General features: G+C 41.8%; 1 pseudogene; it reads right to left on the minus strand.

Moving 5' to 3' along the window:
• Nucleotides 1-5,090: 5,090 nt before the first annotated feature.
• On the minus strand, nt 5,091-13,742 carry LOC100667160 (zinc finger protein 449-like; annotated as a pseudogene).
• Between the last annotated feature and the right edge of the window lie 1,026 nt (nt 13,743-14,768).

A 14,768-nucleotide genomic window follows, 5' to 3' on the forward strand; every position in this document is an offset into this window, starting at 1 on the left:
TAAATTACTCTGAAGCAGATGAAAGTAACAGAGGTTGGGTGTAGTGAAAGAGTCAATAGTGCCTAGCTGGAGTTTTTCCACAGGTTAAATAAGTTTTGCATATGATTCCTCTCATTGAGACAGCAATAAAGTTTCGAAGAGAGCAAAGTTGATGCCAAAGGAACAAAGTCAACCTGGAAAACAGGTTCAAGATTAGGGGTTGAACACGCTGCATGAGGGGTGGAGGGATGACGCAGGGTGAAGAGGTCTCTAGGGAGGAAGCAAATGGTTCTTCAAGGGCCTAGAGCAGTTATTCTTAATTTTGTCAGTGCTCTCCACTCAAAGACCACCAAAAATACATCTGTAGTTGAGTAAATTGAGTTCATTATCTTGATGCAGCCAGATCCATGGGGGAAATGCAGGGATTCTCAGAAAGAGGGTGTTAGGAAAGACTTAGAGAATTTGGGCTTCCGCTAGGTGAATTTTTTAAGGAAGCGGGCCTTTGATCTACATTGGATGCTGTCAAGAAGCAGGGGTAATTTGATGGTTAGGTGTCTTAGTAAATCCTATTCACAAGGGACGAAGACTAGAAGGAGGCTAAAATTGTAATTGGTAACGAAAGCAGCATTCACCCACATTAGCCAGGATAGAGAATGTTTCAAACATTGTGCGTGCTTTCGGTGAAAGTTTACAGAGCAAATTAGTTTCGTATTAAAAAATTTATGCACAAATTCTTTTGTGACATTGATTGCAGTCCCCGCATTATGTCAACACTCTCCCCTTGTCCCTTTCCACCCCAGCTTACCCGGGTCCATTCGTCGAGTTTTCCTGCCCCTTCACACCTTGTCATCTTTGTTTTGGGGCACATATCCTAAGGTTCCATTCATATGAAATGTCCAATAGAGGGAAATTCATAGTGACAGAAAGTAGATTAGTAAGTAGTTCCTTATGGTTGATGTCTTAGTTATCTAGGGCTGCTATAACAGAAATACCACAAGTGGATGGCTTTAACAAAAAGAAATTTATGCTCTCACAGTCTACTGGGTTAGAAGTCCAAATTCAGGGCGTCGGCTCCAGGGGAAGGCTTTCTCTCTGTCAGCTCTGGAGGAAGGTCCTTGTCATCGGTCTTCCCTTGGTCTGGGAGCATCTCAGCACAGGGACCCTGAGTCCAAAGGACACACTATTCTCCTGGCTATTGTTTCTTGATGGTATAAGATCCCCTTGTCTCTCTGCTCACTTCTTTTTTTTTCATGTCAAAAGAGATTGGCTCAAGACACAATTCAATCTTGTGGATTGAGTCCCGCCTCATTAACATGACTGCTGCTAATCCCATCTCATCAACATCATAGAGATATGATTTACAACACATAGGAAAATCACATCAGATGACAAAATGGTGGACAATTCACACACTACTGGGAATCACGGACTAGCCAAGTTGACCGATATTTTGGGAGGTCACAATTCAATCCATGACAGTTGATGAGGGGGTCAGGGGATGAGAGGGTAGGCTCACCATCTGTATCACCTTGGGCACGTTGCTTAACTTCTCTGAACCTGTTTTCATCTTTATGCTTAATTGGGTCCTTTTGAGTGTTAAGTGACACACACACGTAACCTGCTTAGAAGTGGGTCTCACACATGTTCAGTCGTAACTGTTGTTATCATCCTATCTTTTAAACATCTGCTATTTATTATTATATAACTTAATCATTACCACCAACAGCCTCGGCAGCAGCATCTGGAGATTCTTAAACATCACACCAAGCAAAGCTCTCACAGAGATCTGGGGTCTGGGGCTTTAAATCTAGCCCCAAAGTGCATCAGAATCACCAGGGAACTTTTGGATCTGAACCCAGGCAATCTGCCTGCAGAGCCCATGCTCTGAACCACAACACCACAGCTGCCTCCCCAAAGACAGGTGAATTGACAGGATGGGTGGGGGATATCTTGATTATACTACATTACAGAATCGGAAGCCAAGAAAATACTGATCAAGTGAAAAAAATGGAAGGGACATGGAAACCTGCCAAAGACTCTTCCATGGAGCCCTTTTGGTAAAATTAGGCTAATTAGTAGATGCTACCTGAGGGATTTCAGCCAAAACCTGAGCAGCCCTCTGAGATAAAGATGTGCGAAGAGTCACCTGGCAGAAAAACCTCGGACAGATTCAAGCTCCAGGAAGACAGGCACCTCTGCTTAGAATATAGTGTTGACCAAAGTGGTGTCCCTCCCAAAGTACCATCCTGAAGACACTGGGAATTTACTGTCGTGTATGGAACCACCTCCACAGGCAGGGTTCATAGGGGTTAGGAACGTGGACGCAGGGCCTGATTGCCTGGGTGTGAATTCTCCTTGGAAACATACCACCTGTGTGTTTGTATGTTAGGGAAATCAGAGCTTTAATGGAGAAATTATCATATGCAGGTTTTGCAAATATTTCCTCCGAATGACTACACGGGAAATTCAGAAACAGCTGAAGAGGATAAATGTGAAAACAGGGGACTGAGGTGATGCAAAGGAGAAGGGACCCAAGATATATGACAAAAAAAGAGAAATATTCTCAGCTCTTTTACAAGAGGGAAATTAGACAAACAAGGATGTGTGTACGTGTATGTGTATTTATTCAGTAAACATTCTCCTGTGTGTGCCAGGCACTAGGCGTGAAACAATTCATGAAATGTCATCCCTGCCTTCTGGAACCTCACAGTAGACAACTTCGAGGTCACAGCGAATGAATAAACAGTATAAGTCAGTTTCATATGTACTTCAATAGCAGTGCCACCTATTAATCATCCAACTTGAATAAGATAGCAACAAGTAGAAAGTTTCATAAAACTAAATCTAAAAATACTGGCCTCCACAAATTGTTTTGAAAACAAAGATGGTTCAATTGGTCTTTTTGGATTTAACGGTACAGGGGCCTGAGAAGCGCTGGATGTTAATTTCTTTAAAACATTTTCCACGTTCTTGCTATGAGCCAGGTTCTGGGACTAGTGCCGAGGATGCAAACATAATCACTGAGTACAAAACAGCATACTGTAAATGGAGGCAGACATGTAAACTAGCAATTACAGTTTGGGAAAAGTGCTACTAGAGAGTTTATTAAAGAATGCATTAGGGCAGAAAGACCATATTTAAATCAAATTTGGAAGGAAAAAAAAGGACTTCCCAGTAGACATGACCCTTAAACTGGGTCTCAAGGGTAAAAACGAATATACTAGGCTTAGTACAAGGGGATGAAAGATGGGGGCAGGTATTCTAGTAGGAAAGAATAGTACCTCATAAAAGCACAGATTCTCAAAATCACGTGTTAAGAAGTTTGATATTTCTAATCACAATATAGTAATGTCAGCATTGTCTAACTCTTGGGTCAAAGAAAATACAATGAAAATTGCAACAATAAATGATCTTGAAATCATCAATAATAAGAACATTATACATACATACATATACAAATATATATACATAGAGAGTGTGTATGTGTCCCTGGGTGGTGCAAATGGTAACCTACTCAGTTGCTAACCTGAGGCACCTCGGAAGAAAGGCCTGGCAATCTACTTCCAAATATCAGCCATTGAAAACCTATGAGCACAGTTCTACTCTGACACACATGGGGTCACCATGAGTCAGAACTGACTCAACAGCAACTTGGCTTCGTGTGTGTGTGTGTGTATTAAATTATGGAATGTGACCAAAGCTAGACTTGGACGAAAATTCACAAACTTAAATGCTTGTATCATTAAGCAACAAAGAATGAAAATACAATATACAAGCATTTGTTGAAAGCTTTGAGAGTATTATCAGGTAAGTGCTTTTTTGCCCTTCATAGTACTTATGAGATGGGTACATTTTTTGCCCTTATCTTTTTTGAAATACTCAAAAGTATAACCAGGCATAACTATACAACATTCTATGTTACTTATTTTCAAGAAATATTTCATATTTTTCTAGATCCAATGCTACAGATATCTATTAAAGCTTAGTATATACCAAACCAAAGCCAAACCCACTGCTGTCGAGTAAATTCTGAATCATAGTGATCCTGTAGGACACAGTAGAACTGCCCCCATAGGGTTTCCAAGGCTGTAAATTTTTACAGAAGCAGACTGCCATATTTTTCGCCCACGGAGTGACTGGTGGATTGAAACTGCTGACCTTTTGGTTAGCAGCTGAGCACTTAACCACTGCACTACCAGAGCTCCCCTTTAGTATGTACAGGGCACCGTAATTAATGGATGACCCTGGGTGCCACATATGGTTTGCACTTGACTACTAACCTAAAGGTTGGTGGTTTGAACCCACCCAATGGTGCTGTGGAAGAAAGGCCTGGCGATCTGCTTTTGTAAAGATTCCAGTCAAGAAAACCTTATGCAGCAGTTCTACTCTGTGACACATGAGGTCGCCATGACTTCGAATCAACTTGACAGCAGTAGGTTTCTTGGGGGCTAACAGATGAAGATACGAATAGATGTTCTCGATCCTACACAAACCCAGTCACGTGTGTTTATGATATGGACTGGGGGGTTGCAGCTCGTATTATAATTGCAAGTAATCCTACAAGCTAAAATGGACTGTGTTAAATGCTGAAAAATAATGAATAAACACAGCACCATGGCTGCAAGGAGTAAACTGATCCTGACTTGGGGTAGGGGGAGTCAACTGCAGTGCTTATTGCTAGTTCAGGGATGCACTTCTAAATTGTTCAAACTATTAGTTAATGAGATTGAAACAAGAAGGACATATACAGTCACACTTAATTAAAATAATACATAGATTCACATCAATTGGTCACATCTACGGTTACTGGGAATATGTTATATTGACTGCAGATCTGAGAGGAATGTCATCATTTATATGTTTTACAATTACACCTATGATATGGTTGGCTTGGGGCACAAAAATTTTCATTGCAATGAAGAAATAAGAGCTCTAGAGACATAACAAATCAACTCTAGGACAGTTGCAAAAGTAGGTGGATACTCTAGAACTCATATGCCTTGGACGATGGGTTTAAAAAGCGGGGCGGGGGGAGCTGTTCCTATAGCTCAAACAAAACTTTTCACTGAACACAAATAAGCTGTTGTAGGTTAAGACTTTTATGAGTTAGTTTCACTTTCTATAGGACCTGTTTCCCTCAACATTTCTTAGAGAATTCTTGGCTAAAGTGAGAGACTTGGTGCATAATAAGGCCTGATCTCTGTCTGAAGACTTTAGAACAATGGCTACACTTGTATGGCTTCTCCCCTGTATGAATTCTTAAGTGAATAGCTAAAGTTGGCTTATGTCTAAAGCTTTTCTCACAGTAACTACATTTAAAAGGTCTCTCTCCAGTGTGAGTTCTCTGGTGCGAAGTAAGAGCTGACTGTTGAATAAAGCCTTTCCCACAAGTACAACACTTATGAGGTTTTTCACCTGTATGAGTTTTCAGATGTCTTTTAAGACTTGGTCCATGACAAAAACTTTTCTTGCACTCAGGGCATTTAAATGCTGCTTCTTCAGAATCGGTTCTCTAATGCCCTGTAAGGTGAGACCTTCGAGTGAATCGCTTTTAGCATATCGTACATTCATAGGGCCTCTCCCCTATATGAGATCGTTTGTGTCTGTAAAAGTCTGAACTATGCATGAAGGAAGCTTTTCCCACATTCAGGGCACTTGTGAGGTTCCTCTCCTGAATGAATTTTCTGGTGCCCATCAAGTTGTGACTTCTGAGCAAAACATTTTCCACACTGAGAACATCGGTGAGGTTCCTTTCCTGCATTCTTTTGTTGATGGGGTCCAAGACTGAGAGGTTTTTCTGCGTTGTTGCTCTCAGATTTCTCTCCTGAAGAGTGTTTCTGATCATCTAAAAGCTTTGATAACTGTAACTCCTTTGGGGGATTTCCCCATTGATTTTCTAATTCTTCACAGGCTTTTTGTGAAGTGGGACCATGAAGAATATTCCCCTCAAAAGTAAAAATAAATGCACATGTATTCTCTAGTTTATTCTGTTCTGACGAATCTTCACTTTCTCTCCCAGTATCAAAATCTGAGAGAAGAAATAGATATTTCAGATGCCACAGTGTTCCAAGGAAAATAAAAAGTGTTAGAGTAAACCACTAGTGGGAAGATAGAAAACACTACACAGAATCTCAAAGTTCATTACTCTGATTAAAGCTGAATTTTTCTTTTCTTTCTTGTCGACTATTCAATTAGCAATTACTTACCTATCTTGGAGAAACCTAATTGTTTTACTCCTTCAGAGCTCTGTAATTCCTTCACCCGTGGATCTTCTTCTCTATATTCCAATGGGAAGCTCAGGTCAGGTTTTGGTATTGGATATTCTGGCCAAAAGAGAGACGGAACCGTGATGGTTTGAGTTACTACTGGCTTCTCTGCAATTCAGGGTGATTTCTTAGAAAATAGTCTCTCCGTACCTAAACCTCCACCATTAGGTTTACTTCATCTGGAGGCCCTGACAATTGTTTTTATAACTGTAAGTACAAAACCAAAATGAAGGGAAGATCCTTTCCTCTTCAACTCAAAGAACTTTTCCCATATCTATGGAAGTGGAGTAAATCGATTCCGTGTTGATATCAATGCACTGCATTAGTTCTATATCTATTTTGATAATCAACTATTTAGGTTAGAAAAAAAAATGAAGTAAATTTGACCTAAAGCTTTGGCATATTAAAACTGAGAAACGCTGTGTTCTTTAGTACCAAGTGAAGAGAGAGAGGCAGAAGTGGTAGTTTTGAAATGGTTTACTGGAATAATTTCAGTTAAAAACCCATTGCCGTTGAGTCAACTCCAAAAACATAGCGACCCTATAGGACAGAGTAGAACTGCCTCATAGGATTTCCAAGGCTATAATCTTTACGGAAGCAGCCTGCCACATCTTTCTCCTGTGGAGCCGCTGGTGGGTTCAAACTGCCAACTTTTTAGTTAGCAGCCGAAAACTCTTTAACCACTGCACCACCAGGGCTCCAAAACTCAGTTAAGAGATGTTCAGATTAAAACGGTAACTAAACTGGGCTGCCAACCAGCAAAAACTGTCTTCACATTTTTGATTCAGCTCAAGTTCAGAAGTGTATTGATTTGAAATTCAAGGAAAATTTCTCTCTCCCTGTGCTCTACTACCTCTCTCCTTATTGAGAGGAGTTGTAGTTCGAATCCTCTTTCCACATCCCTCCCTCTTCCTTATCTCTGGCAAAGTTTGGAAAATACTGATTTAAGAGCTATATATATGACAATCTTTAAATATTAATATCATTATTAAAAAACATTAATTTGGCTAATGTTAATCTGAAGGAAAATTTTAACTTGAGAACACTATATAAAAATATAGGAAGTGGACAATACACCAGTTTCAATAACAGATATAAGATCTAGAAAGAAAATCAATAAGGAACTAGATGAACTGAACAACACTATAAATCAAGCAGATCCAGCACACATACATAAAACATTCTACCCAAAAACAGCACAATATACGCTCCTTTCCAGTGCACATGGATCATTCCCCAGGAGAGATCATATGTTAGGTCACAAAGCAAGTCTTAATAAATTTAAAAAGATTGAAATCATATAAAATATCTTCTCCAAACACAATGGATGAAACCAGAAATCAATAAAAGGAGGAAAAATGAAAATTTCACAAATAAATGTAAATTAAACACCACACCATTAAACAACCAATGGGTCAAAGAAAACATCACAGGAGAAATTAGAAAATACATGGAAATGAATGAAAATGAAAGTACAACATCTCAAAACTTATGGGATGCAGGGAAGGCAGTATCATGAATTGAATTGTGTTCCCCAAAAAGATCTGTATCAATTTGGCTAGGCCATCATTTCCAGCATTGTATGATTGACTATCATTTTCTCATCTGATGTGATTTTCTTATGTGTTGTAATCCTGCCTCTATGACGTTAATGAGGGGGCATAGGCAGCAGTTATGTTAATGAAGCAGGACTCAATCTACAAGATTGGATTATGTCTTGAGCCAATTTATTTTGAGATATAAAAGACAGAAGCAAGCAGAGAGACAGGGGGACCTCATACCACCAAGAAAGCAGCAAGGACCTGAGGTTCTTGTGCAGAGAAGCTCCTAGACCATGGGAACGTGGATAAGGACCTTCCTCCAGAGTCGGCAGAGAGGGAAAGCCTTCCCCTGAGCTGATGCCCTGAATTTGGACTTCTAGCCTCCTAGACTGTGACAGAATAAACTTATCCTTGTTAAAACCATCCACTTGTGGTATTTCGGTTATAGCAGCACTAGATAACCAAGACAGTTGTGTTCAGAGAGAAATTTATAGCTGAAAACACCAACATTAAAAAAGAAGAAAGATCTCATATCAATAAACAAACTTTACAACTTGAGGAACTAGAAAAAGAAGACCAAACCAAGCCCAAGGGTACTGGAAGGAAAGGAAATAATAAAGATTGGAGCAGAGAGAAATGAAGTAGAGAACAACAAGAAAAAAAAAAAAACAGGGAAAATTAAGGAGACCAAAACTTGGTCCTTTAAAAAGATCAATAAAATTGACAAATCTCCAGATAGACTGACAAAGAAAAAAGGGAAGACATAAATAACTAAAATCAGAAAGGAAACTGGGGACATTACTATCAACCTTACAGAAATAAAAAGGATTGTAAAAGAATGCTATGAACAACTATACTCCAACAAATTAGATAATCTAGAAGAAATGGATAATTTCCTAGAAGAAATACAAACTATATAAATTGACTCAAGAAGAAATAGAAAATCTCAATAGGTCTAAAACAAGAGGCTGAATGAATAATCAAAAACTCCCAACACTGAATACACACTTCTCCAAAATAAGAATACAAATGGCCAATAAGCACATGAAAAGGTGCTCACCATCAGCTGTCATTAGGAAAATGCAAATAAACCCGCAAGGAAGATACCACTTCACAGGCACCTGTTGCCATTGCAACCCTATAGGACAGAGTAGAACTGCCCATAGGATTTCCAAAGAGCAGCTGGTGGATTCAAACTGCTGATCTTTTGGTTAGCAGTCCCACTCTTAACCACTGCACCTATGGAAATGTTAATATTATTATCTACTTCTGGCATCTGGAAATGTCTGGTTTGAATTCAAATGAGGGTTTTTTTTTTTTAAGCTTACCTCTTTCTTAGATTACATTCCACTGCAGAAAGGCATTTCTTCACAGGTTTCATAACATTCAGCTCAGCTCCTTCTCACAGTTTGCTGTTTTCACTATGCAAATTTGTTTTCTATTCTACGTTTTATAGGTTGCCTGCTAGTGAGCCCTGCAAACTCCTGAATATGTTTTTTTCATCTCCAACATTTCCTTCACCTGATAGGAGTTTTCATCCTGCAATATTTCCAAGATCTTGTTTCTACCTTACATGTATTCCCTGTAGATCAGGAGGAAAGTGATAATCCTATTTTAATAGCATAAACAAATACTATCTGATATCTGACCTTCATTTCTGACCTCTCTTTGAAGGTTTCATTTGTTTATCCTCTCATCGAAGGCAAATTCATTATTTTAACAAAGTGTAGACCCTCATATTGCAGTAGCTGCCTTGAATTGCCTCTATTCAACCTTGTTTTGATTATCTCCATTAGCTCCTTTCCCAGTGACAGGAGTCTAAGTCTGGCAAAGCTTTTCTCAAGGGGCTGTTAAAGTGATTTACAGACATGCAGTTCTCAGTCATATTTTAATTTACACCATGCCATGTTTGAAAAAGGGATTTAGCTTTTGTTTGCAGTTTATCAATAGGTATGCAATTTTGTCAGTTATTAGTTAACAGAAAGGGTTCCTAAAATGTAAAAGGTATACTTACCTCTGTTCTGTCTTTTACAATGACTATTTTTTATATACACATATATTCATACATATTCACATATGCATTACATATATTCACATATATTCATTACATATATACCCACAGGGAATACAATCCAAACTTTCACAATCAATAGAATTCTTCAATGATTTTAAATTTTTTTCTTTTTTATTCCACTATCGGCATCTTGTGCTTTCCACTCAGTCTCCAACAGGCTCTACTTAGGTCTGGAGGGATCAAGCCCTCCTCGCCAAACAGAGGGAGGAGTCTCCCCTGAGAGGTGAGATTATTCCCTGTGCCCTTGTGAAACACACACCCCAGGGGGTTTGAATCTTCCCAGTCCATTTACTGCAGTTTGAGAAACACGATTCTCAAAGGTTTTGATTTAATGATATAACTGTGTCCTTCATGATGGTTGACAGCCCCACTACTAACCAAAAAGTCGGCAGTCCGAGTCCACCAGCTGCTCCTGGGAAAGCCTATAGGGTCGCTATGAGTTGGAATCGACTCAACAGCAAGGGGTTTCATAATTTTGTAAGCGGTGAAGCCCCTTTCAAGGTTCGGAGTAGAGCGTATATTGCTCCAAGTATTAAGCTGAAGCTCTTATCACATAAAAGCAAGTGAGGAGGGCCCAAGAGTGACAGAAAACCCTCAGGATCTACAACATCGCACATCCAAATGTTTAAGATTTGCTGCTGGAAATGAGTCCTTAGCCAGAGTATCTAATTTCACACAGTTTGCCTGTATCAAATCCCTGATGCAGAATCTTCTGAGCAGGGTCCTTAGCTTAACGGGTTCCTAATCCCATTTTCTCTAACTGCTTTGTTCCCTGCTATTCCCAGAGATCATTTGCTCCTCCTCCTCTTTCTCAGACAGGTCCATTTCCATTGGGTGCTCACTGTTTCTAACCCCAGGCCCAACCCTGGAGAGCTCTTGCTCTCTCAGAACAGAAACAAAAGAAGCAACATAAGCCCCTTGCCTTACCTGGCCCGGAAAAGGGCTGGCATTCCCTATCATCGCCATCCCTCGAGTACTGTGGCCCTGCCTGTGGGATCCGCTCCTCTGCCACGGTGGCCTCCGGGGGAGGTCCCAGGACGTGGAACTCAGGTGAGTCCAGTTGGATGTTTGGTGGTATATGTGTCGTTCCCACTGGTGCCAGTTCTTCCAAGAGCATTTCCTGCCTACCAACCTGGGGCAAATGACAGAACCCATCACTCTGACGTCTAGACCAGCACTGCCCAGTGGGCGTATAATGGGAGCCACACATGTAATTTTACATTTTCTAGTGGCCATACAAAAACAATAGAAAGAAACAGCAGAGGTCAATCTTAATAGCATGTTTTACTTAACCCAGTATATCCACAACGTCATCAATTCAACATGTAATTAATATAAATTATTAATGAGGTATCTTACATTCTAAGCTTTTGCGTTCTCTTGTGCATGTTACACTTACACATACGTCAGTGTGCACTGGTCACATTTCAAGTGCTCAGGAGCCACATGTGGCTACCGGCTACTGTACTGGGCAGCACAAGTCTAGACCATACGATGCTAAAATCTAAATTAATCGGCAAATCCCAGAAGAGACAGAAAGGTGGGGAACTACAAACTCCGTCCTTCCTAGGGCAGAAGATCACTTCGGAAGACCCCTGTTAGGGCGGGACACCTGCCCTGATGCTCATAGCTACTGCAGAGCCTCACCAACCCACATGCTGCAGCACCCCATATGCCCACCTAGAAGCACTGCGTGCCTTCTCCCAAAGATCTTGGCCTGGGCTCAGCCAGAAGCCTCCCCAGACAGAGGTTTCACAGGGGGGTTCTCAACAGAGGACACTGCCACCCCCACCCCTCTGAGACGTTCTGGATGTGATGGCAGGTGGTGTCTCTTGGAGTCTAGTCGGCCAGGGATATAATATTCACAATGCAGAATGGTTCCATGTTCCAAACAACTTTGGACTCTCCCCCTCAAGCATCCATATAGATAAAAAGAACCTGTCAAGAACCTCACTCTCTTCATCATATAAATAGAAATATCTTTATACTTTTAGCATAACTTGAATTTTCGAGGAATGCACAACTGTGAAAACCAAAGGAAGGCTATACTATTTTCGCTCAGAATTTTACCAAGACTTGTTTCGAAAATCACATGACCAGCAGCAACAGTGCTCATAGTATTTGAGCTGTATCAGCCTGAATTGCTGGCTGTTGCATTCACAGTGATTCTATGCACACATGCAAGCATCGGACAACTTCATTAGGTCTAACAGCGGAGTCAAGCTCAAACAAGTATATACCGACATACACACTGTTGGTGGTGGGCGTTACTGTCTAGTCGATTCAAGTATATACGGACATACACACTGTTGGTGGTGGGCGTTACTGTCTAGTCGATTCCGACTCACACTGACACCATCAGTGTATACTAAGCTAGTTTTATCAGTGTATACTTAGTTTTTTTTTTTTTACTGTTGCTTTAGATTTCAGCTCGAATCTTCTTGACTCAGGGGTTGTGCAGCTCTTTTCTGGAAAGTGCCAGGCAGGAAATATTTTAGTCTTTGTGGGCCAGATTCGATCTGTCAAATATATTTATTTTAAATAAGCCCTTAAAAAGGTAAAAACCCTTCCTATCTCATGACTGCACAAAAACAGGCCCTGGGTTGAATTAGGCCCCAAGGCATTGGAATATTTATTAAATTGATGTTTTTTTATTGGAAACCCTGGTGGCATAGTGGTTAAGACCTATGGCTGCTAACCAAAAGGTCAGCAGTTCGAATCCACCAGGTGCTCCCTGGAAACCATATGGAGCAGTCCTACTCTGTCCTATAGGGTCACACTATGAGTCGGAATTCACTCAGCAGCAACGGATTTTTTTTTTAATTGCATGTATGTATAAAAAGTTTTTTTTTTTTTTTAATACAGGTTACATTTGCTCTGGATTTCACTTCAGGATAGCTAAAGGGACATTACCAAGTAACGGTTGTAGGCCGGGTTTTGGTCTGAGAGTTCAGAACCACTGACTCATATGCTGAGTCTGGCAGAAGAAAAAAGTGAAACGGACTTGGGGCTGAAGGATAACACAAAGACCAGACATCTGAGCTGGCCCCAGCTGCCTCTGCTACTTCTTTTTCTCTGACAACAGAGATCCCACCTTCTTTTCTCACCTGCTGCTCTGGTATCTCAAGTTCTCTCTGTAAGTCTTCTACCAGTGCCAGAACTCTTTCTCTGTTCTCTGGGCGGTACAGCCTCACCCAGGTCTCTATCTCTGAGGGCAGAATAGTCAGGAATTGCTCCAACACTAGCCGCTCCAGAATTTCCTCCTTAGAATGGATCGCTGGCTTCAGCCACTGAGAGCAAAGCTCCCAGAGGCTGTTGAAAGCTTCACGAGGCCCGGCTGCCTGTTGGTATTGGAACTGCCTGAAGCGCTGACGGAAGACTTCACACTCAGTATCGTACTCTTTAAGCGTGGAGCCATGATTCAAGGCGGCCCGGATTGCACAGCCCAGGGCCACAGCCATCGCTCCCTTCCAGCAGCTGAGAACTTATCTAACAGTCCAGCAGTCACCTATAGCTGAGGACAGGAAAATACAAGAAAGTAGAAACAGCAGTGGTTACCAGATGGCATACTTACTCACTCCCTTGCCTTACTTTTCACCAAAGTCCTAAAGCAGAAGTTCTTCATCTTTCTGGTGGTTTTCAGAATCTGATGAAAGGTGTGGACTCACTTCGGAGAAAAACAGACCTACATATCCGACTCTACAAACATTCATATAATTTCATAAGGTTTACAAATTCTCCAAGGCCATCCACGGACCTTTTAGAACTGCGCAAGACCCACGTGATGATTTAAGGCAAAATTTAAAATAAAAATTCAGTTCCTCAGTCACACTAGCCACATCTCAAGTGCTCACCACTGGAAAGTTCTACTCGGCAGCTCTCCTCTAGAATTCCAAGGACCTCTGGTGAAGAACACCTGCCCTTCCAGAGCCCCGTATACATGACTGCATCCCCGCTACAAATTTAATTCCAACACTTTTGCATTTCTGAGTATAGATTGGCCTCAAAAAAAAATGGAGGAGGGATACTAACAATACATTTGAATAACGTGAATGTCCATCTAGCATTAAAACCCCATTGCCATCAAGTGGATTCAGACTCATAGCGACCCTATGGGACATAGCAGAACTGCCCCACATTGTTTCCAAGGAGCAGCTGGTGGATTCAAAGTGCTAACCTTTTGGTTAGCAGCTAATCGCTTAACCACTGTGCCACTATGGCTCCCCATCTAGCATCAAGTAGCCTTTAATAGCCTTCAATCAAAGGGACCTTAGCTGGAGCAATGCTTTGCAAGAACAGCAAATCATCAGCCCCTCATTCTTCTTACCTCCAGGTATGTGCTGTTCCCCTAACATCTCCTTACAGACTCCCTGCAATAACACTCCAAGAGGCTTTCATTAAAATATTCTTAGGGCTATCTCTGAGGTCATAGAGGCAGGTCACACACGTCTCAACAGGTCTCAAGACCTGCATTTGACATGACTTTCTGTGCAGCTTTCCTCTTTGTTCCAGTGGAAATCAAGGCGGGGGTGGGGGGTAGGGCGAGGCGGTGGGGTGGGGGTGGGGTGGGGTGGGGGTGGGGTGCGGGGATGCGGTGGGGGTGGGGTGGGGGGATGGGGTGGGGGTGCTGTGGGGGTGTGGGTGTGGGTCACACACGTCTCAACAGGTCTCAAGACCTGCATTTGACATGACTTTCTGTGCACCTTTCCTCTTTGTTCCAGTGGAAATCAAGGTGGGGGTGGGGGGTAGGGTGGGGCGGTGGGGTGGGGGTGGGGGTGGGGTGGGGGATGGGGTGGGGATCGGGTGGGGGATGGGGTGGGGGTGGGGTGGGGGCGGGGTGGGGGGATGGGGTGCGGGTGGCGTGGGAGTGGCGTGGGGGGTGGGGTGGGGGTGGTGTGGAGGGCGGGA

The sequence above is a fragment of the Loxodonta africana genome, chromosome X (assembly GCF_030014295.1).
Source record: "Loxodonta africana isolate mLoxAfr1 chromosome X, mLoxAfr1.hap2, whole genome shotgun sequence".
In the NCBI taxonomy this organism is placed as follows: domain Eukaryota; kingdom Metazoa; phylum Chordata; class Mammalia; order Proboscidea; family Elephantidae; genus Loxodonta; species Loxodonta africana.